This window comes from Phyllobates terribilis, unplaced genomic scaffold, assembly GCF_046119375.1.
Source record: "Phyllobates terribilis strain yellow unplaced genomic scaffold, ASM4611937v1 Scaffold_22__1_contigs__length_20350403, whole genome shotgun sequence".
Taxonomy (NCBI): Eukaryota; Metazoa; Chordata; class Amphibia; order Anura; family Dendrobatidae; genus Phyllobates; species Phyllobates terribilis.
This window is the reverse complement of record NW_027362782.1, coordinates 6069452-6090918: the sequence shown is the minus strand read 5'-3', so window position 1 is coordinate 6090918 and position 21467 is coordinate 6069452.

Below are 21467 nucleotides of genomic sequence, written 5' to 3'. Positions count from 1 at the left end.
AAGTATGTAGCTGATTCACAGTACACACGTGTGCGTGCTGATAAGGGCAAATTGAGGACTCTTTCCTACAGGCAATTACGTCAGGTTAAAAGAACAGCGGCAAAAAAGCCTTGTCATAGAAGCAGACAAGTTTTTGAAGCTGCTGGTGCCTCCAACGTTCCCCGAACAACAAGATGCAGGGTCCTTCAGAGGTTTGCAGCTGTGCATACGCCATCCTGTCGACCTCCTCTATCCACTTCACACAAGCAGAAACGGCTCCAGTGGGCTAAACATTACATGAAGACTGATTTCAAAACTGTTTTGTTCACGGATGAGTGCCGTGCAGCGCTCGATGGTCCAGATGGATGGAGTGGAGGATGGCTGGTTGATGGACACCCCACGCAAACACGGCTACAGCGCCAACAAGGAGGAGGTGGAATAATGTTTTGGGCTGGAATCATGGGGAGAGAGATTGTCGGCCCCTTTAGGATCCCTGAAGGTGCTAAAGATGAACTCCATAATGTATGTGGATTTTCTCAAACAGCACTTCCTGCCATGGTTCAAGAAGAAGAACCGTGTATTTCACAGCAAGATCATTTTTTTGCATGATAATGCACCATCTCATGCTGCACATAAAACATCTGCATCTCTGGCTGATATGGGCATAAAAGGGGACAAACTTATGGTGTGACCCCCATGCTCCCCTGACCTCTACCCCATTCAGAACCTCTGGAGCATCATCAAAAGGAGTGTCTATGATGGCGGGAGGCAGTTCACATCTAAGCAACACCTCTGGGAGGGTATTCTGTCCTCATGCAAAACAATTGAAGCAGAAACCATCCAAAACCTGACAAATTCAATGGACGAGAGAGTTCAGAAGCTCCTTTCGAACAAGGGGTCCTATGTGAAAATGTAACATCACCTAGAATAAAGTTTTGAGTTGAAAACTGTTTGATTTCAGTTTCTAATAACCTGCTAATGCTTATAATTTCAAAAATGACCATTTTTTTGGTCTTTATTAAAATGAAAAGGTTGATCGAAAAGTTTGGGGGATCTAAGAGTGTGGCAACCCAGTAGTCATGATTACTTCGAATTCTGACAATATGAGGGTCATGTTGCAGGTAGTGCAGCAAGAAAGGCACTTATGTGTCTTGCGCATCTCGGAGCCCCAAAATTATTTTCCGGGCTAGATGCAGCTAAAAATTATTATTAATTTTAAATCTGGTGGAGCTTAGTATAGATGGCCTAATAGGATCAGTGCTGCACACTGCTACAAAGCCCAAATTATTTTCCAGCCAAGATACAGATAAACATGATTAGTAATTTTAAATCTGGTGGAGCTTATTATAGATGGCCTAATAGAATCAGTGCTGCACACTGCTACAAAGCCCAAATTATTTTCCAGCCAAGATACAGATAAACATGATTAGTAATTTGAAAGCTTAAAACGGTTGGTAGGGTGATTTTAACCAATCATCAAGCTTTTACTCTCCCCAGGATGACACAGGGGTAGAAAAGTCGTTTCGGATCCATGATTTGTTCATCTTTATGAACGTGAGTCTGTCTACATTATCAGTGGAGAGCCGCGTGCACTTATCTGTCAGCACACCACCAGCAGCGATGAACACACGTTCAGACAGAACGCTGGCTGCGGGGCATGACAAGATCTCCAAGGCGTAAGTGGCTAGCTCCGGCCATTTATCCAGATTGGAAGCCCAAAAAGAGCAAGGGTCCAGTGACACAGTCATGGCTTCAATGTTTACTTGGAGATACTCCTGTACCATCGTCTCTAGGCGTTGACTATGTGTCAGACTTCTTGTCTCCTGTGGCCTTGCAAAGGATGGGCTAAAACAGTGGTGAAATGATTCCGCAAAATTGATGTTACCAGCAGATACTGTGGTTCTGTTACGGTTTGAGTGCTGAACACTTGACGGTCCCACGTTTGGCAAGTTGGAACTGTGAGATTCACTACGTACACCACTGGTGTTTTGTGGAAAAGCACATGTAAGATTCTGCAACAGTCTCTGCTGATACTCCTGCATGCGTGCATCCCTTTCTATGGCAGGAATAATTTTGGCAAATTTACTTTTGTACCGGGGATCTAACAGTGTGGCAACCCAGTAGTCAGGATTATTTCTAATTCTCACAATTCGAGGGTCATGTTGCAGGTAGTGCAGCAAGAAGGCACTCATGTGTGTTGCGCATCCAGGAGCACCAAGTCCCTGTTGTGTTGGTGGCGAGGTAACAATCATGCTTCCGTCCTCTGTCCTCTCCCCCCAACCTCGCACAACAGAAATGTGATCAAGGTCTCCCTCATCTGATGAGTCTTCCATCAGTTCGTCCTCCACTTCTTCCTGGGCTCCTGCACTTTCCTCACTAGTTTGGCTGCTACCATGCGCCCTGGTAAAACCATCTCCCCCACCCTCACATGCCTGCCGCCTTGGTGCTGCCGACCGTCTGGACCTTGCAGATGTTAGCCCTTCCGCATACAACTCCTCCTCCTCTACTTCCTCCACCTCCTCTTGTGCCACCACCTGACTCCGAATTCTGTTTAACATGTGCTCCAGCATGTAAATCACCGGAATAGTCATGCTGATAATGGCATCGTCAGCACTAAACATCTTCGTCGCCATTTCAAAACTGTGCAGAAGGGTGCATAGGTCCCTGATCTGAGACCACTCCTCCAGCGTGATTTGCCCCACCTCTGGATCTCGTTGGCCCAGGCTATACGTCAGAACGTATTGCACCAGGGCTTGTCGGTGCTGCCACAGTCGCTGCAACATGTGCAGAGTTGAATTCCACCGGGTAGGCACATCGCATTTTAGCCGGTGAAGTGGCAGGCCCAACGACTTCTGTAGAGATGTAAGTCGCTGAGCTGCGGGATGCGAACGGCGGAAGTGAGCACACAGCGACCGTGCCCTCTGCAGAAGGCCATCTAGTCTGGGATAGTGGGCTAAAAATTGCTGGACAACCAGGTTCAACACGTGAGCCATACAAGGCACGTGTGTGACATTGCCCCGGCGAAGGGCCGCACCCAGGTTTGCAGCATTGTCGCACACGGCCTTCCCTGGTTTCAGGTCCAGTGGAGACAACCATTCATGAAATTGGTTCTCCAGAGCTGACCACAACTCCTCAGCTGTGTGACTCACATTTCCCAGACATTTCAAAGTAAAAACCGCCTGATGACGTTGAGCCCTACTGCCAGCATAGTAAGGAGGTGTGCAGGATCCCTTCTGCGCAGTTAGAAAGCTTGTGGCATGACCAGACAGGCTTTGGGTGCAGGTGGAAGACCGAGAGGAGGTTGAGGAGGCAGAAGCAGTGGAGGAACTTTGACATAAAGAGGATTGACGCACAACTCGTGGGGATGGCAAGACTTGGACAGCAGCCCCTTGTCCTGCTGTGACCATAGTTACCCAGTGCCCAGTCAGCGACATGTAACGCCCCTGTCCATGCCTACTCGTCCAAGTGTCTGTGGTGAAATGCACCCTGTCACACACAGAGTTTCTCAAAGAAGCGGTGATGTTGTGTGCGACATGCTGGTGGAGCGCAGGCACACCTTTCTTTGAGAAGTAGGGCCGACTGGGCATCTGGTACTGGGGCACTGCGACGGACATAAGGTCTCGAAAATCCTTTGTGTCCACAAGGCGGAAAGGCAGCATTTCTGAAGCCAAGAGCTTGCAGATGGAGAAATTCAACCTCTTAGCTTTCTCATGGCTAGGAGGAAATGGTCTTTTACTTGTCCACATCTGAGGGACCGAGGGCTGGCTATTGTGCTTAGACGGGGTTGATAAGGGTGTCCCCGGCAAACTGCTGGTCTGTGAGGAAGATGCAGGCGGACATGTTAGGTTGCCTTGATCCAAAGGTGGTGCTATCGATGTCGGACAGCGCTCAACACCAGCTGGTGTTACCACCTCCAAAGAAAATGATGACCTGCCAATCACGCTGGCTGTTGCGGGTAAAGAGGTGGCAGGTCTGCGCCCCAAAACAGGTGTGACTGCTGTCCCCCCAGTCACAGAGGATGAAGAGGCCGCGGATGCACAAGATATGGCAGACGGTGGTTGGCCCGGCCGGCTAGGCCGCATTGTAGCACACTGAGCTTCCCACTGCAACTTATGCTTCATGTCCATGTGCCGGTTCATGCATGAAGTACTCAAACTATGTATTTTTTGGCCTCTACTTAGCTTTTGCTGACAAATGTTACAGATAACATGAGTTGGGTCATCTTTATCGATCTGAAAAAATGCCCAGGCTATGCAAGGCTTAGCACCCATGCGACCTGAAGAGCCACCACGACTTGTGGTGAGAGGCAGAGTTGTGTTTGAGGATGCAGTTGTTGACGTGCTTCCAGTACTACGTCTCTGTCCAGGAAGGCGCAACCTGACCTCGTCGTCACTAGCATCTTCCTCCACCTCCTCTGCTGACCTCATCTCTTGGCTGACTGTGGGTTGACAGTAAGTGGGATCTCCAACCTCATCATCATCACCCTGTGCGTTATCACACCCGTCGTCCTCAGAGCCAACCTGTTCCTGCCCTGAAAAAAAACTAAAGTTGTCGCTCCAATCAGGTATTTGAGTCTCATCATCATCTTCCTCATTGTCTCCACCAACAGGAGTTACAGTTTGGGAATGAGGGTCTACATTATGGTCAGAACCTTCTGCGTCTGGTCCTGGATCCGACTCATAAAGGTTCTGGGCATCAGTGCAGATCATTTCCTCGTCTGGATTCACAGAAGCGCTGGAGTCGACCTCTGATTCCCAGGCTATAGTATGAGTAAACAGCTCTGCAGACTCAACCATCTGTTCTACCTCATACTCAGACGGACAGCTGGAGATTTGGGAGCTGTGAGGAAGCAAGTGCGATTGGGGTGACACCTTTGAGGACTGGAGTATTTGTGATGTTGAAGTTGATGTGGAGGAGAGCCCACTTAAAGGAGCACTTGATATCCGTTGAAGCACCTGCTGTTTTTGTGCCTCATCTGGAATTTGTAGCGATTGGCGTGGCCGTAAGAAAGGGATCTTATCACATTGTCCGCTAAAAGAAGTAGACATTTTAGTTTGGCTGGAAGATGGTCTTTCTTCTGCAGATGTTACTGTTGCTTTAACACCTACCCCATGGACACAACCTTTTTTCCCCTTCCCAACACGCCTATTCCCCTTTCCACCAGCAGCAGGCCTTTTTCCACTCATTTTGGTGGTTAACTAATTCACAACTCTGGAGTTGTTTGCACAAAAAAACAATGGATGGGAACCGAGCAGAGCTGAGTGGCCAAACTGTGGTATTAGGCCAAAACTATTGGCTGGGTTAGATGGAGAAAAAAATTATATTCGATTTGCAACCTGATGGAGGTCAGTATAGATGGACTAATAGAACAAGTCCCACACACAGCTAGAAGCCCAAATATTTTTTCAGAGGTAGATGCAGAAAAAAAATATATTCAGTTTGCAACCTGATGGAGGTCAGTATAGATGGACTAATAGAGAAAGTCCCACACACTGCTAGAAGGCCAAATATTTTTTCAGAGCTAGATGCAGAAAAAAAATATTTTGAATTTGCAACCTGATGGAGGTCAGTATAGATGGACTAATAGAGAAAGTCCGACACACTGCTAGAAGGCCAAATATTTTTTCAGAGCTAGATGCAGATAAAAATTATTTTGAATTTGCAACCTGATGGAGGTCAGTATAGATGGACTAATAGAACAAGTCCCACACACAGCTAGAAGGCCAAATATTTTTTCAGAGCTAGATGCAGAAAAAAAATATTTTGAATTTGCAACCTGATGGAGGTCAGTATAGGTGGACTAATAGAACAAGTCCCACACACTGCTAGAAGGACAAATATTTTTTCAGAGCTAGATGCAGATAAAAATTATTTTTAATTTGCAACCTGATGGAGGTCAGTATAGATGGACTAATAGAGAAAGTCCCACACACTGCTAGAAGGCCAAATATTTTTTCAGAGCTAGATGCAGAAAAAAATTATATTCAGTTTGCAACCTGATGGAGGTCAGTATAGATGGACTAATAGAACAAGTCCCACACACTGCTAGAAGGCCAAATATTTTTTCAGAGCTAGATGCAGAAAAAATATATATTCAGTTTGCAACCTGATGGAGGTCAGTATAGATGGACTAATAGAACAAGTCCCACACACAGCTAGAAGCCCAAATATTTTTTCAGAGCTAGATGCAGATAAAAATTATTTTTCATTTGCAACCTGATGGAGGTCAGTATAGATGGACTAATAGAGAAAGTCCCACACACTGCTAGAAGGCCAAATATTTTTTCAGAGCTAGATGCAGATAAAAATTATTTTTAATTTGCAACCTGATGGAGGTCAGTATAGATGGACTAATAGAGAAAGTCCCACACACTGCTAGAAGGCCAAATATTTTTTCAGAGCTAGATGCAGATAAAAATTATTTTTAATTTGCAACCTGATGGAGGTCAGTATAGATGGACTAATAGAGAAAGTCCCACACACTACTAGAAGGCCAAATATTTTTTCAGAGCTAGATGCAGAAAAAAATTATATTCAGTTTGCAACCTGATGGAGGTCAGTATAGATGGACTAATAGAACAAGTCCCACACACAGCTAGAAGCCCAAATATTTTTTCAGAGGTAGATGCAGATAAAAATTATTTTTAATTTGCAACCTGATGGAGGTCAGTATAGATGGACTAATAGAGAAAGTCCCACACACTGCTAGAAGGCCAAATATTTTTTCAGAGCTAGATGCAGATAAAAATTATTTTTAATTTGCAACCTGATGGAGGTCAGTATAGATGGACTAATAGAGAAAGTCCCACACACTGCTAGAAGGCCAACTATTTTTTCAGAGCTAGATGCAGAAAAAAATTATATTCAGTTTGCAACCTGATGGAGGTCTGTATAGATGGATTAATAGAACAAGTCCCACACACAGCTAGAAGCCCAATATTTTTTCAGAGGTAGATGCAGAAAAAAAATATATTCAGTTTGCAACCTGATGGAGGTCTGTATAGATGGATTAATAGAACAAGTCCCACACACAGCTAGAAGCCCAATATTTTTTCAGAGGTAGATGCAGAAAAAAAATATTTTCAGTTTGCAACCTGATGGAGGTCAGTATAGATGGACTAATAGAGAAAGTCCCACACACTGCTAGAAGGCCAAATATTTTTTCAGAGCTAGATGCAGAAAAAAATTATATTCAGTTTGCAACCTGATGGAGGTCAGTATAGATGGACTAATAGAACAAGTCCCACACACAGCTAGAAGCCCAAATATTTTTTCAGAGGTAGATGCAGATAAAAATTATTTTTAATTTGCAACCTGATGGAGGTCAGTATAGATGGACTAATAGAGAAAGTCCCACACACTGCTAGAAGGCCAAATATTTTTTTCAGATCTAGATGCAGATAAAAATTATTTTTAATTTGCAACCTGATGGAGGTCAGTATAGATGGACTAATAGAGAAAGTCCCACACACTACTAGAAGGCCAAATATTTTTTCAGAGCTAGATGCAGAAAAAAATTATATTCAGTTTGCAACCTGATGGAGGTCAGTATAGATGGACTAATAGAACAAGTCCCACACACAGCTAGAAGGCCAAATATTTTTTCAGAGGTAGATGCAGATAAAAATTATTTTTAATTTGCAACCTGATGGAGGTCAGTATAGATGGACTAATAGAGAAAGTCCCACACACTGCTAGAAGGCCAAATATTTTTTCAGAGCTAGATGCAGAAAAAAATTATATTCAGTTTGCAACCTGATGGAGGTCAGTATAGATGGACTAATAGAACAAGTCGCACACACTGCTAGAAGCCCAAATATTTTTTCAGAGCTAGATGCAGAAAAAAATTATATTCAATTTGCAACCTGATGGAGGTCAGTATAGATGGACTAATAGAATGATGCTATGCCCAAAAGATTTTACTTCACTAGGTGCAGTAAAAAAATTGGTATTCTATACACAGGTGGTATATCTTGCAACACAGATAGGCTACTCCACTGACTAACACACTCTGCAATAGGCCAAAAAGGATTAGCTTTGCTAGATTCAGCCAAATGCTGTGAAAAAAACTTGCACAGCACTGGCACAGACCTTCCTGGCAAAAACTGATAGGAACTGATGTAACCTAGTCCTGAAAAGGACTGCAATTACAATTAGTCTTTACTCCCACAATCTATCTATTTAAGAGCACAGACCTGCCTGATAAAAGTCGTAGGAAATGCTGTAACCTAGTCCTTAAAAGGACTGCAATCACAACTATTCCCTACTCCCAAGCTATCTGTAGATTTGTGTGAAAATTGGCTTGAAATTAACAAGGTATAGCGCACACAGCAACAGCGGTGCCGTCTAACACGCAGCTGCAGCAGTGAGAAAATGGTGGCGACGGGGAAAATGGCTTGGTCTTATAGGGCAAGGACATGTGACATACACTGCCAATGACACATGCCCTTGCTTGTGTGAAAAACAGCAGTTCGCTCCGTGTGTGCGCTGCTGATAGGCTGACAGATTGCACCTCCCCACTGCAAATGCGGGAAAGAGAAAAAAAAATGGAGATCTTCATTATTCCTGCAGAGATCCATCCCCTGCCCCTCCCCCCACCCTGCTGTACACTCAAACTGCGTATTAACATTCATTTTCATCATTACTGAGAAAAAATCCAATTATGATTTTGGTGCACGAACAGTTATCGAACATAACCTCGAACAGCCGAATTTTTCTCAAATCGTTCGTGTTCGCCGAACGGCTCGAACACCGCCCAAAACAGCTCGAATTTGAGATTGGCGAACAGTTCGAGTACAACAACGCTCATCTCTAATTACGACCTCCACCGCTCTTCCAAGGGGCATTTAAACCGTCTTGTTAAGCTACTGCGACATGCACGTCTCTTCCAAGGGGCATTTAAACCGTATTGTTAAGCTACTGCGAACTGCACGTTTCTTCCAAGGGGCATTTAAACCGTCTTGTTAAGCTACTGCGACCTGCACGTCTCTTCCAAGAGGCATTTAAATCATCTTGTTAAGCTACTGCGACCTCCACCGCTTTTCAAAGGGGCATTTAAACCATCTTGTTAAGCTACTGCTACCTGCAAGTCTCTACCAAGGGGCATTTAAACCGTCTTTTTAAGCTACTGCGACCTGCACGCCACTTTCAAGGGGCATTTAAAACGTCTTGTTAAGCTACTGCGACCTGCATGTCTCTTCCGAGGGGCATTTAAACCGTCTTGTTAAGCTACTGCGACATGCACTTCTCTTCCAAGGGGCATTTAAACCGTCTTGTTAAGCTACTGCGACTTGCACGTCTCTTTCAAGGGGCATTTAAACCTTCTTGTTTAGCGACTGCGACCTCCATCGCTCTTCCAAGGGGCATTTAAACCGTCTTGTTAAGCTACTGCGGCCTGCACGTCTCTTCCAAGGGGCATTTAAACCATCTTGTTAAGCTACTGCGACCTCCAAAGCTCTTCCAAGGGGCATTTAAACCGTCTTGTTAAGCTACTGCGAACAGCACTTCTCTACCAAAGGGCATTTAAACCGTCTTGTTAAGCTACTGCGGCCTGCACGTCTCTTCCAAGGGGCATTTAAACCATCTTGTTAAGCTACTGCGACCTGCAAAGCTCTTCCATGGGGCATTTTAACCGTCTTGTAAAGCTACTGCGACCTGTACGTCTCTTCCAAGGGGCATTTAAACCGTCCTGTTAAGCTACTGCGACATGCTTTTCTCTGTTCCAAGGGGCATTTAAACCATCTTGTTAAGCTACTGCGACTTGCACGTCTCTTCCAAGGGGCATTTAAACCTTCTTGTTTAGCTACTGTAACCTCCAACACTTTTCCAAGGGGCATTTAAACCGTCTTGTTAAGCTACTGCGACCTGCATGTCTCTTTCAAGGTGCATTTAAACCGTCTTGTTAAGCTACTGGGACCTGCACGTGTCTTCCAAGGGGTATTTAAACCGTCTTGTTTAGCTACTGTGACCTGCATGTCTCTTCCAAGGGGCACTTAAACCATCTTGTTAAGCTACTGCGACCTCCACCGCTCTTCCAAGGGGCATTTAAACCGTCTTGTTAAGCTACTGCGACCAGCACTTCTCTACCAAAGGGCATTTAAACCGTCTTGTTAAGCTACTGCGACGTGCACATCTCTTCCAATGGGCATTTAAACCATCTTGTTAACCTACTGCGACCTCCACCGCTCTACCAATGGGCATTTTAACCATCTTGTTAAGCTACTGCTACCTGCAAGTCTCTACCAAGGGGCATTTAAACCGTCTTTTTAAGCTACTGCGACCAGCACGCCACTTTCAAGGGGCATTTAAACCATCTTGTTAATCTACTGCACCATGCACGTCTCTTCCAAAGAGCATTTAAACAATCTTGTTAAGCTACTGGGACCTGCACGACTCTTCCAAGGGGCATTTAAACCGTCTTATTAAAATTGTCTTGTTAAGCTACTGCGACCTCCACCGCTCTTTCAAGGGGCATTTAAAAGGTCTTGTTTAGCTACAGCGACCTGCACGTTTCTACCAAGGGGCATTTAAACCGTCTTGTTAATCTACTGCGCCATGCACGTCTCTTCCAAGGAACATTTAAACCGTCTTGTTAAGCTACTGCGACCTGCACGTCTCTTCCAAGGGGCATTGAAACTGTCTTGTTAAGCTACTGCGACCTCCATCGCTCTTCCAAAGGGCATTTTAAACGTCTTGTTAAGCTACTGTGACCTGCACCGCTCTTCCAAGGGGCATTTAATCCGTCTTGTTAAGCTACTGCGACCTGCACGTCTCTTCGAAGGGGCATTTAAGCCGTGTTTTTAACCTACTGCGAACTGCACGTCTCTTCCAAGGGGCATTTAAACCGTCTTATTAAGCTACTGCGACCTGCACATCTCTGCCAAGGGGCATTTAAACTATCTTGTTAAGCTACTGGGACCTCCACCTCTCTTCCAAGGTGCATTTCAACTGTCTTGTTAAGCTACTGTAGAGAGAGGAGAGAACAAGGCGCAATGGGTGACTCAGTATTGCAATTTGTAGAGGGGTGTGGGGATGGCTACTAACCTTATGAAGTTGTGCACCTCTGCACAACCCCAGTGTAAAGCTCCACAAGCTCCGCTCTGTTGGTGGCTGTCATCTATTTCCAGCGGCGTTCACAGATCCTGATCTCTTGGTGGTATATCACGTGGTCAGGTTAGTAGCATGTATTGCCGAGATAGACGCCCAGCTCACCAACACCCCAGGCAGCGTTCCGGAGGGGTTAAGGCAGCGCAGCTTGGAAAACCAGGGTAGTAATTTTAATTAAATTGCTCCCACAGGTGAAAAAACAATAGATTAAAGGCAGCTCTACCGCACCCCAACAGGGGGAAAAGGACAATCAGTGAATGTGAATAGCGGTACCAGAGCGCCAATAACAGGGCAAAAATATTAAAAGGACTGATTTATTAATATACACACAACGCGTTTCGGTGGACACAGCCACCTTCATCAGGTGTGACAAGCAGCAAACAATTGATCCTTATATACATTTGACTAGGTATACAATTACTTAAAAGGGGCGGGGCCAGATACAGAGTAATACCTCTATATTAACCCCTTGAGTTCATATATGCTCAATAGAGTAAAAAGGATTGTTATAAAATAATGCCTAATGAAGCATATAGGGTTCTTATAAAAAGGATTCGCTGTATAAAAACTTGTGAATCCTATAATCTTAATACTTCATAGGATATATTGTCATCTACCACCCTATATTTTAGATTATATAAAAAAATAATAATAATAATAATTTTTACATACAACATAAAACAATGCATAAATATAAAGTTATAAAATTACAATCAGTTTCTATCATTGTAATTAGGAAAAGTAGACGAAGAAAGGAAAGAGAGAAAAAAAAAAAATAAAAAAAAAAATAAATAAATAAAAAAAAAAAAAAAATTAAAAAAAATTAAAAAAAAATAAATAAAAAAAAATAAAAATAAAAAAATAAAAAAAATAAAATAAAAAAAATTAAAAAAAATAAAAAAAAAAAAATAAAAAAAAAAATAAAAAAAAATCCCCCCCAAAAAAAAAAAATTAAAAAAAAAAAAAAATTAAAACATTTTTTCTTTTCTCTCCCTTTTCTTTCTTCCCCTCTTCCCTCCCTCCCTACATCTCTTCTCCTTTCTCTCTCTCCTCCCCTCCCTCTCTCCTTTCCCCTCTTCCCTCCTTCTCTCTCTCCTCCCCCCTCCTCCTCCATATAAAAGATATATATAATAAATTTGCTAAAATATGAAAACAATTATTTAAAAAGTTGTCTTCTCTATATTAAGGTTCAAACCTTCAGGAGACAAGGTTCCCATTTTGAAAATCCAATAATTTTCACGTGTAATGAGACGATTTAGTCTATCAGGGTGTGTATCAACTATATGATCAATGATAGTTAGTTTTAGGTTATTAGGATTTTTTTGATGTTCTTTTAAGAAATGATTAGAAACACTGTGTAGGGGAAAGCCGTTTCTAATATTTTGGCGATGTTTATTTAATCTGGAGTGCATTTCCTGGATAGTGCGGCCAATGTATTTTTATTTTTTACCCAAAATTCATAAAGATAAATTTAATCCCCCTGGACGTCCTATTATTTCTGGTATTAATTCTATCACATCCAACTTATCCCACTATATTGATCTTTTTTTACAGAAGTACGTTTTATCCCTAGATTCTCATTTAAAGGATTCTACACATTTAATTACAATATTGAGAGAATTACCCCCTCTTCCAGGCTGTCTTCTTATTACACTCGATATAAGCGCTCTTTATTCCAATATCACACATGTATTGGGTTTACAGGCAATTAAAAAATTCCTAGATGAGGACCCTAACTTACAAGATCCTCAAAAAAACTTTTTATTGAGGGGTATAACTTTCATTCTTGAGAACAATGTATTTTCTTTTGAGGGGGTGATGTATCGGCAGCTGAGGGGCTGCGCGATGGGGACGAGGTTTGCCCCCAGTTATGCAAATCTATATATAGGGGCATTCGAGTCTATCCACATCGCGCAATCCCTCGGCACCGATAAACCTATCGTTATGTACCGCCGCTTTATAGATGATCTGTTTATTATATGGAGGGGAAATACTGTGGAGGCTGCCAAATTTATTGATGAATTAAACTCTAACGACTGGGGTCTTTCCTTTACCTCTACCATATCTGAGAGTAATATTCAATATCTTGACCTTCAGATAAATATAGACAATTCGGGTAAAATATCCACATCTACCCACTTTAAGGAAGTGGATGTAAATAGCTATCTTGAATTTGACAGTGGCCATCTACCCAGCTGGATTAGAAATATTCCATACGGTCAATATTGGCGTGTCAGAAAAAATTGTACACATGATTCGGATTTTTTTCTGGAATCTAAGGTTTTACAAAAACGTTTTAGAGCTAAGGGATACCCCCGGAAATTATTAGAGGATGCTTTCTCCAAAACTAGATCCCTATCACAGAACCTGTGTATCAACAAATCCAAGAATACCAGCCAAGAGCCAAACAACGATTTCAGTTTAAATCTGATTACTACCTATGGTAAACCTACGCAAGTGTTATCCAGTTTATTAAAAAAATACTGGTTCATTTTAAGTAATGATCCAATATTAACTGGTCATTTACCGGAATTTCCTCATGTCATATATCGGAGGAGTAAAAATCTAGGAAACTATATAGCCCCTAGCAATACAACAATTGGTAGAAGACCGAACCATTCAGCTCCTATTAGCAATAATGGATGTTATAAATGTAATGTCCCTAAATGCTTATGCTGTCAATCCATTGATAACGGAGCTAAAACATTCGTCTCTGCGGTCACTGGAGAGATATATCCCATTCGCTTTAGACTTACATGTCAGTCCTCATATGTGATCTATCTGCTCCAGTGCACCTGCGGCCTGCAATACATTGGCCGCACTATCCAGGAAATGCACTCCAGATTAAATAAACATCGCCACAACATTAGAAACGGCTTTCCCCTACATAGTGTTTCTAATCATTTCTTAAAAGAACATCAAAAAAATCCTAATAACCTAAAACTAACTATCATTGATCATATAGTTGATACACACCCTGATAGACTAAATCGTCTCATTACACGTGAAAATTATTGGATTTTCAAAATGGGAACCTTGTCTCCTGAAGGTTTGAACCTTAATATAGAGAAGACAACTTTTTAAATAATTGTTTTCATATTTTAGCAAATTTATTATATATATCTTTTATATGGAGGAGGAGGGGGGAGGAGAGAGAGAAGGAGGGAAGAGGGGAAAGGAGAGAGGGAGGGGAGGAGAGAGAGAAAGGAGAAGAGATGTAGGGAGGGAGGGAAGAGGGGAAGAAAGAAAAGGGAGAGAAAAGAAAAATTGTTTGAATTTTTTTTTTTTTAAATTTTTTTTTTTTTTTTTTTGGGGGGGATTTTTTTTTTTTTTTGATTTTTTTTATTTTTTTTATTTTTTTTTTTAATTTTTTTTTTTTATTTTTTTTTTTTATTTTTTTTAATTTTTTTTTTTTTTTTTAATTTTTTTTTTTTTTTTTTTTTTTTTTTCTCTCTTTCCTTTCTTCGTCTACTTTTCCTAATTACAATGATAGAAACTGATTGTAATTTTATAACTTTATATTTATGCATTGTTTTATGTTGTATGTAAAAATTATTATTATTATTATTTTTTTATATAATCTAAAATATAGGGTGGTAGATGACAATATATCCTATGAAGTATTAAGATTATAGGATTCACAAGTTTTTATACAGCGAATCCTTTTTATAAGAACCCTATATGCTTCATTAGGCATTATTTTATAACAATCCTTTTTACTCTATTGAGCATATATGAACTCAAGCGGTTAATATAGAGGTATTACTCTGTGTCTGGCCCCGCCCCTTTTAAGTAATTGTATACCTAGTCAAATGTATATAAGGATCAATTGTTTGCTGCTTGTCACACCTGATGAAGGTGGCTGTGTCCACCGAAACGCGTTGTGTGTATATTAATAAATCAGTCCTTTTAATATTTTTGCCCTGTTATTGGCGCTCTGGTACCGCTATTCACATTCACTGATTGTTAAGCTACTGTGACCTGCACATCTCTTCCAAGGGGCATTTAAACCATCTTGTTAAGCTACTGCGAAATGAATGTCTCTTCCAAGGGGCATTTAAAACGTCTTATTAAGCTACTGCGACCTGCACGTGTCTTCCAAGGGGCATTTAAACTGTCTTGTTAAGCAACTGGGACCTCCACCGCTCTTCCAAGGGGCATTTCAACTGTCTTGTTAAGCTACTGTGACCTGCACATCTCTTCCAAGGGGCATTTAAACCATCTTGTTAAGCTACTGCGAAATTAATGTCTCTTCCAAGGGGCATTTAAAACGTCTTATTAAGCTACTGCGACCTGCACGTGTCTTCCAAGGGGCATTTAAACTGTCTTGTTAAGCAACTGGGACCTCCACCGCTCTTCCAAGGGGCATTTAAACTGTCTTGTTAAGCTACTGCGACCTGCACATCTATTCCAAGGGGCATTTAAACCGTCTTGTTAAGCTACTGCGACCTGCACGTCTCTTCCAAGGGGCATTTAAACCGTGTTGTTAAGCTACTGCGACTTGCTCGTCTCTTCAAAGGAGCATTTAAACCATCTTGTTAAGCTACTGTAACCTCAACCACTTTTCCAAGGGGCATTTAAACCGTCTTGTTAAGCTACTGCGACCTGCACGTCTCTTCCAAGGGGCATTTAAGCCGTCTTGTTAAGCTACTGCGACCTGCATGTCTCTACCAAGGGGCATTTAAACCATCTTGTTAAGCTACTGCGACCTGCACGTCTCTTCCAAGGGGCATTTAAACCGTCTTGTTAAGCTGCTGTGACCTGCATGTCTCTTCCAAGGGGAATTTAAATCGTCTTGTTCAGCTACTGCGACCTCCACCGCTCTTCCAAGGGTCATTTAAACCATCTTGTTAAGCTACTGCGACCTGCACTTCTCTTCCAAGGGCCATTTAAACTGTCTTGGTAAGCTACTGCGACCTGCAAGCCTCTTACAAGGGGCATTTAAACCATCTTGGTAAGCTACTGCGACCTGCACGTCTCTTCCAATAAACATTTAAACCACCTAGTTAAGCTACTGAGACCTGTACGTCTTTTCCTAGGGGCATTTAAACCATCTTGTAAAGCTGCTGCGACCTGCACGTCTCTACCAAGGGGCATTTAATCCCTTTTGTTAAGCTACTACGACCTCCACCGCTCTTCCAAGGGGCATTTAAACCGACTTGTTAAGCTACTGCGACCTCCACCGCTTTTCAAAGGGGCATTTAATCCGTCTTGTTAAGCTACTGCGACCTGCACGTCCCTTCCAAGGGGCATTTAAACCGTCTTATTAAGCTACTGTGACCTGCACGTCTCTTCCAAGGGGCAATTAAATCGTCTTGTTAAGCTACTGTGACCTCCACCGCTCTTCCAAGGGGCATTTAAACCCTCTTGTTTATCTACTGCGGATTGCACGTCTCTACCAAGGGGCATTTAAACCGTCTTGTTAATCTACTGCGATATGCACGTCTCTTCCAAGGGGCATTTAAACGGTCTTGTTAAGCTAATGCGACCTGCAAGTCTCTTCCAAGGGGCATTTAAACCGTCTTATTAAGCTACTGTGACCTCCACCGCTGTTCCAAAGGGCATTTTAACCGTCTTGTTAAGCTACTGCGACCTGCACGTCTCTACCAAGGGGCATTTAAACTGTCTTGTTAAGCTACTGCGACCTCCACCGCTCTTCCAAGGGGCATTTAAACCGTCTTTTTAAGCTACTGCGACCTGCACGTCTCTTCCAAGGGGCATTTAAATTTTCTTGTTAAGCTACTGCGACCTGCACGTCTCTTCCAAGGGGCATTTACATCGTCTTGTTAAGCTACTGCGACTATCACGTCTCTTCCAAGGGGCATTTAAACCATCTTGTTAAGCTACTGCGACCTGCACGTCTCTTCCAAGGGGCATTTAAACAGGTTTGTTAAGCTACTGCGACCTGCATGTCTCTTCCAAGGGGCATTTAAACCGTCTTGTTAAGCCACTGCGACCTACACATCTCTTCCAAGGGGCAATTAAACCGTCTTTTTAAGCTGCTGCGACCTACATGTTTCTTCCAAGGGGCATTTAAACCATCTTGTTAAGCTGCTGCGACCTCCACCGCTCTTCCAAGGGGCATTTAAACCATCTTGTTAAGCTACTGCGACCTGCACGTCTCTTCCAAGGGGCATTTAAACCGTCTTGTTAAGCTACTGCGACCTGCATGTCTCTTCGGAGGGGCATTTAAGCCATCTTGTTAAGCTACTGCGACTTGCACGTCTCTTCCAAGGGGCATTTAAACTGTCTTGTTAAGCTACTGCGTCCTGCACGTCTCTTCCAAGGGGCATTTAAACCTTCTTGTTTAGCTACTGTAACTTCCACCACTTTTCCAAGGGGCATTTAAACCGTCTTGCTAAGATACTGCGACCTGCATGTCTCTTCCAAGGGGCATTTAAACCGTCTTTTTAAGCTACTGCAACCTGCACGTCTCTTCCAAGGAGCATTTAAACCGTCTTGTTAAGCTACTGCGACTTGCACGTCTATTCCAAGGGGCATTTAAACCTTCTTGTTTGGCTACTGTAACCTCCACCACTTTTCCAAGGGGCATTTAAACCATCTTATTAAGCTACTGCGACCTGCATGTCTCTTCCAAGGGGCATTTAAACCGTCTTGTTAAGCTACTGGGACCTGCACGTGTCTTCCAAGGGGCATTTAAATCGTCTTGTTAAGCTACTGCGACCTGCACGTTTCTTCCAAGGGGCATTTAAACCGTCTTGTTAAGCTACTGCGACCTGCACGTCTCTTGCAAGGGGTATTTAAACCGTTTTGTTAAGCTATTGCGACCTGCATGTCTCTTCCAAGGGGCATTTAAATCGTGTTGTTAAGCTACTGCGACCTCCACCGCTTTTCAAAGGGGCATTTAAACCATCTTGTTAAGCTACTGGGACCTGCACGTCTCTTCCATGGGGCATTTAAACCGTCTTTTTAAGCTACTGCGACCTGCACGTCTCTTCCAAGGGGCATTTAAACTGTCTTGTTAAGCTACTGCGACCTGCACGTCTCTTCCAAGGGGCATTTAAACCGTCTTGTCAAGCTACTGCGACTTGCACGTCTCTTCCAAGGGGCATTTAAACCTTCTTGTTTAGCTGCTGTAACCTCCACCACTTTTCCAAGGGGCATTTAAACCGTCTTGTTAAGATACTGCCACCTGCATGTCTCTTCCTAGGGGCATTTAAACTGTCTTTTTAAGCTACTGCAACCTGCACGTCTCATCCAAGGGGCATTTAAACCGTCTTGTTAAGCTACTGCGACCTGCACGTCTGTTCCAAGGGGCATTTAAACCGTCTTGTTAAGCTACTGCGACTTGCACGTCTCTTCCAAGGGGCATTTAAACCTTCTTGTTTAGCTACTGTAACCTCCACCACTTTTCCAAGGGGCATTTAAACCATCTTATTAAGCTCCTGCGACCTGAATGTCTCTTCCAAGGGGCATTTAAACCGTCTTGTTAGGCTACTGGGACCTACACGTGTCTTCCAAAGGGCTTTTAAACGGTCTTTTTAATCTACTCCGACCTGCACGTTTCTTCCAAGTGGTATTTAAACCGTCTTGTTAAGCTACTACGACCTGCACGTCTCTTGCAAAGGGTATTTAAACCATTTTGTTAAGTTACTGCGACCTGCATGTCTCTTCCAAGGGGCATTTAAATCGTCTTGTTAAGCTACTGCGACCTCCATTGCTTTTCAAAGGGGCATTTAAACCATCTTGTTAAGCTACTGGGACCTGCACGTCTGTTCCAAGGGGCATTTAAACCGTCTTTTTAAGCTACTGCGACCTGCACGTCTCTTCCAAGGGGCATTTAAACCGTCTTGTTAAGCTACTGCGACCTGCATGTCTCTTCTGAGGGGCATTTAAATCGTCTTGTTAAGCTACTGCGACCTGCACGTCTCTTCCAAGGGGCATTTAAACCTTCTTGTTTAGCTACTGTAACCTCCACCACTTTTCCAAGGGGCATTTAAACTGTCTTGTTAAGATACTGCGACCAGCATGTCTCTTCCAAGGGGCATTTAAACAGTCTTTTTAAGCTACTGCAACCTGCACGTCTCTTCCATGGGGCATTTAAACCGTCTTGTTAAGCTACTGCGACTTGCACGTCTCTTCCAAGGGGCATTTAAACCTTCTTGTTTAGCTACTGTAACCTCCACCACTTTTCCAAGGGGCATTTAAACCATATTGTTAAGCTACTGCGACCTGCTTGTCTCTTCCAAGGGGCATTTAAACCGTTTTGTTAAGCTACTGGGACCTGCACGTGTCTTTCAAGGGGCATTTAAACCGTCTTGTTTAGCTACTGCGACCTGCATGTCTCTTCCAAGGGGCACTTAAACCGTCTTGTTAAGCTACTGCGACCTCCACCGCTCTTCCAAGGGGCATTTAAACCGTCTTGTTAAGCTACTGCGACCTGCACTTCTCTACCAAAGGGCATTTAAACCGTCTTTTTAAGCTACTGCAACCTGCACTTCTCTTCCAAGGAGCATTTAAACCATCTTGTTAAGCTACTGCGACCTCCACCGCTCTTCCAAGTTGCATTTTACCCATCTTGTTAAGCTACTGCGACCTGCACGCCTCTTCCAAGGGGCATTTAAACCATCTTGTTAATCTACTGCGCCATGCACGTCTCTTCCAAGGAGCATTTAAACCATCTTGTTAAGCTACTGGGACCTGCACGTCTCTTCCAAGGGGCATTTAAACCGTCTTATTAAGCTACTGTGAAAAGAAAAGAAAGGGCGCATGTGTAGACTCACAGGGCTATATAATTAATTTAAAAAGTGCCAGTACACTCACCTGTGATGGTTGTGTACGTCTACACAACCAAGATTAAGCGTGTGATTAATGAGGCTCCGGGTCACCTCTATTTGTAGTACCGTCCTGTCGGTGTTTGCCTCGCAACTCCGTGCTCCTCAAGTGGTCACACGATCCTGCTGGACCAGATACTACGTCACCGCAGGTCCTCAGTAGTTTAACCCGGTGGCTGGATAACCGCAGGTCCTCAAACATCCAAATAGACCAGGCTGCTCCTGCCGCTTTGGCTCCGTATGGAGATATTTCACAAGTAAACAATGGTGCAGCGGTCTCAGGGAGCGCCAAAGGAATACTGGACAATTTAATAGATGTCAACCGACTTTTATTCTTCCTCCAATACCACTGCCACAACGCGTTTCAACGGTCTAAGCCGTCTTCATCAGGTGGGGTAAAACTGATGAAGACGGCTTAGACCGTTGAAACGCGTTGTGGCAGTGGTATTGGAGGAAGAATAAAAGTCGTTTGACATCTATTAAATTGTCCAATATTCCTTTGGCGCTCCCTGAGACCGCTGCACCATTGTTTACTTATTAAGCTACTGTGACCTGCATGTCTCTTCCAAGGGGCAATTAAATCGTCTTGTTAAGCTACTGCGACCTCCACCGCTCTTTCAAGGGGCAATTAAAGCTTCTTGTTTAGCTACTGCGACCTGCACATTTCTAACAAGGGGCATTTAAACCGTCTTGCTAATCTACTGCGCCATGCACGTCTCTTCCAAGGAGCATTTAAACCGTCTTGTTAAGCTACTGCGACCTGCACGTCTCTTCCAAGGGGCATTGAAACCGTCTTGTTAAGCTACTGCGACCTCCACCGCTCTTCCAAAGGGCAATTTAAACGTCTTGTTAAGGTACTGTTGACTCGCCCCCTGGGCCGTGGGGCACTCGGATCCGGGCAATTAGGGAAACGATGGGAGTAGTAGTGGCAACCCGGTTCCGTGGCTCAGGGTGGTCAGGCCAGTGGTAGTCCGTTATATTGATTATGTCCGACTACGCCACCCGTGGATTGCTGTTATTAGAAACCGCCGCTGCATGCAGACCGCTGGGGCTGATGAGGTGTGCAGCTATGGCAGTGTGACTCCCTACGGGAAGAGTGCGGCCCCAGGGCAGTATAGTGGATGGTGGGAGTGATGGTAGTGCTGGAGGAGCAAGGAGCACACAGACAACAGATTGCAGTCCAGGGTCTTTACTAAACAGGTAGACTGACCCACAAACAGTCCCAGCTAGGAGGGGACCTGGATGTCTGAGAGCAACGGGGAAATTGGCCCTGGTCAGGGTGAGGGTGTAGGCCTACCGTGCTTTCTGCGCTCCTTCTGACTATCTCCTCCTGATAGGATAACAGCCCACGTTTCCGAGCTTTCCGTGCTTTCTCGCCTGTATGGCATGCGACGTGGGTTCCTTTCTGCTCCCAGCCTTGTACGGCTTTACTGGTCCCTTCGGTTGTGGCAGGGCCTCCAGGCTTCTTAGGCCAAGGAATGTACAGTCCCTTGCGGGCTGGTTATCTGCTGGGGGATGTGGAATCCTTCCAGCCTCAGACACCAAAGTCTGGAAGTTAAGTCCTCTTTCTGCCAAGACAGGCTCTCT